Source organism: Pinus tabuliformis, chromosome 4_2 (genome assembly GCF_031772625.1).
Source record: "Pinus tabuliformis cultivar Carrire ecotype Pingquan chromosome 4_2, CPIR1, whole genome shotgun sequence".
In the NCBI taxonomy this organism is placed as follows: Eukaryota; Viridiplantae; Streptophyta; class Pinopsida; order Pinales; family Pinaceae; genus Pinus; species Pinus tabuliformis.
Window position 1 is genome coordinate 296776932 of NC_142304.1, and position 3502 is coordinate 296780433.

Sequence of the window (3502 nt, forward strand, 5' to 3'; positions counted from 1 at the left end):
CAGAGTCGCATCTGAGATCTTTAGAAAATGCCCTAGTTTGTTGCCTATTGTTTTCAGCGATTATGGTAACCAACAATCCAAAGGAAGGGAGTATAGTCTAATCCATATCGGTACCGATGAAAATGTCTCATGTTCCGGAACAAATTTCATTATCCATGGCCGCATGTAGAGGCCTACAGCAGCGTAGAAATATGGTCCTCCTTCAAACACTTTGTCTTTATCCTCTAGGCTTGTGAATACTGCTATGAAGAAGCCCTTGGATCCTAAATGAAGGTGTATTTCCCCATTTAGCTTCCAGTGGCTCCTTATCCAGGCATGCAACGCCCTCTCTGTCGGCCATATTCCCATGAATTTGCAGATGACCGCATGTTCCGTCATATGATCCCTATGCGCTTGTAGAGCAAGGTCGCTCAAGATGACCCGAGGAATGGTGTTCGACTTAGGTTTGAAAACCCCAGATGTCCTTATAGAAGTAGGTTTTTGACTGCTATCCCCTTTCTCCTTTTCCTTACTAGCTTCTTGTTGCTCCCCTTCCTATTCATGAGGTCTATTTCCTCCTAATGTTTCTGTGTCACTTGCCCCTAATGCCTTCTCTAGAGGTTTCTTGAAACACTGCTTTCCCGCGTCATTACTTCTATCCGTAACTACTTGACTGTAGGAGGGAGCAGCAGTCCCCCCTGCACGTCCCGCCATGGTGCCCAACGCCAAAACCCTAACCCTAGTTCAAGTTGCAAAGCCTCCCATGCATCCTCTTTGATCGAAAAAGAGTTGCTAATTAACTTTATTACAAGACTGGTTTTAAAGTTCATGTGGATGGATGGTTTTATATGGTGAGCTCTACATGTGTCAATGTAATGAACAATGATGATACTTGGAGTTTTGGTTAAGTGTTAATTTCGTTGCATGCTTAAATAAGACAAATTATTCAAAGTGTTGGATTTGTGAGACATTGCATGGGTGAAATATAACTGAGTAGGTATCACCTTCAGTTAGAAACATACTAGTGCACGAATAGAGAGCGCTAGAATTCCTTCATGATCGGAATCTCTAGCATTATGGCACCAACCTTGCAACTGGGCCCGCAAGTCTATAGGGGAAAAAGAACTAGATACCAAGGGATCTTTAAGAAAATAGATCCACATTCCACTATAGTGGTACAAATTGAATATTCACCCAAATTTGTAGATTCACCTACAACAAAATAGAAAGTACCTTAGCGATAACAGGTACGTTGAGTAGGCCAATAACCCACAACAACACATAATTACTCTTGTGTTCTTTCTACCTACACCATGTTGGAACATGAGAAAGCTAGAATTGAAACACATAAGTGGAGAAGGGTATCCATGAACCAAGGGATGGGAAATATTATAAATCTATAGGAGTAGCTAAAACAATTAAGAGAATATATGATGGTTTTGAGATTGCAAGAAGAAAGTAGCAAACAAAACTTCCTTAAGGACAACCAAGTAGTCAAGCAAGAACTAGAGGAGGTTAAAAAGGAATTTGTTTTCAAAAATAATATAATTGTAGAGTCAGAAGCATCCCTAGGGACAATGTCTCATTTATCTATGGAAATGGTAGAATATAGGCCACCTACCAATACATGTGCCTTGCTCCTCAAATAATAATGGTGGGAAAACAAAATTTCTAGCCTGACATAACAAGAAGAGTTTCGAATTTAAACACAATAGGTGTTAATACAAACATATCAGAATAGTGGTGTGGAGGAAAAGGCAAGGCTATGTGAATTCTAGCTTCACAACTTCATAATTTTTCATCCACACACTTGGGACCCTAACCCTTACATGGGAGATGTGCAATTGATGGCCCTAGCTTCATGGCCAAGGCATGCATAATTAAGGACTCATGAGATGAAGAAGTATAGGGAAGAAGAATTATCCAACTCCTTATAGATGAGAGTTGAATCCCCTAAACCAGAGATAATCTTGGTATCCCATGAGTTTGTCTTCTGATCAAGTAATGGCTCCCATTTGGTGAAGTAGATAGGAAGAGGCTCTATCACATCTAGAGGATACACTCATACTATTAGGGGATTATGCCACCCTAGCTTTCAAAATAACTTGGTAATCTCTAACTTACAACCTTCAAACTAGAGAACCTCATTTGCCTACTAATCTACAGAGTATTATAGCAAGGAAAACATTGTAAAAGCAACCAATAAAGACTATGGATACAATATGCGTTGGACTAAAGTTCAACCCACCTGTCTTGATTAGACTAAAATGAGACTTGGATCAAAATAAGAACAAGAATGGAAGGGTATTGAAGAAGAAACATGTTTCTTCCATCAAGGGGACTTTACCATATACATTGTCTAGGATTTTAGGAAAGAATGTATATATTAGTGTGACTAGGAACAACAACAAAGGGAGTAAAAGGACAAGAAGATGTAATTTCCCAAGGATGTGCAAAGATCTAAGTTGGGGGCTAGGATGGACCTTTGCAATGAGTACTTTGAGGGCCCATCTATAATCCCATTTCTACCTAAAACATATGTTTTTGACCTTATTAACATGCATTTGTTATATTTTATGAGATGTAGAAATTCTCACTGTAGATCAATCTGATTATGCAATATAACTAAAGAAAAATACTTAATCTACTTCTACAATCAAACTTGCGGAAGCTTAATCAATTTGAGCAAGATCAAACGGAACACATATAACCAAAAGAGGAAACAATACACATGAAACATATAAGAATACTCTGGGGAAAGCCTCAGCTAAAAACCCCACTATCTTTATTATCATACAAGTGGAAATATCTCAGGATTACCCACAACTTTAGCTCTCACAGCTATCCAACTCTCAGTACAATCCCTCACTACTGCTCATAGACAAAATAGACTGCTCATATGCCTATCCTCTACCCTCCAAGCCTCCTATTTCCTTGCGCAGTTTTCCCTGGGTGCTCTAGCTGTAACCTTGTGTGACACTGATCTCACACACTGCTCCAACACACTGTAAAATTGCGCAAATCTCAAGGAATGAATTCCTTCTGCCTGCAAGAGATTTTCTTATAGGAAAATTCTTACAACTCATAGTACATTGTCCCTGCCTTTAATCTCAGCTAGGTCTTTGTCTGTACTGACATGCATGAGTTATTTATGAGGGAATATTCAGTTATCTGGAGTACACTAGTTTCATGCATGCATGCATTAACTAACTGAACTCGCAATTAGTTCCACAAACTGTTTGGAACTAATTTAACTGGACTTAACTCAGTTAAGTGAGCTAACTAATTACAACTCAAATACAACTCATCCTTATCTCCTTAACTAAGGGATAACCTCCTTAATTTAGGGAATAACTGTTGCATGACTTCACAAAGACTTCTAGCTTGAATTTCTCCAACTAATTAACTCAAGATGAATTAATTAATTATTTTTCAAGCTGCTGGTGAGACTAAATTCGAATTTTAATTCTCAATTTTAATTCAAGGACAAATTAAAATTGGAAAATTCTTGTTGCCACATTTC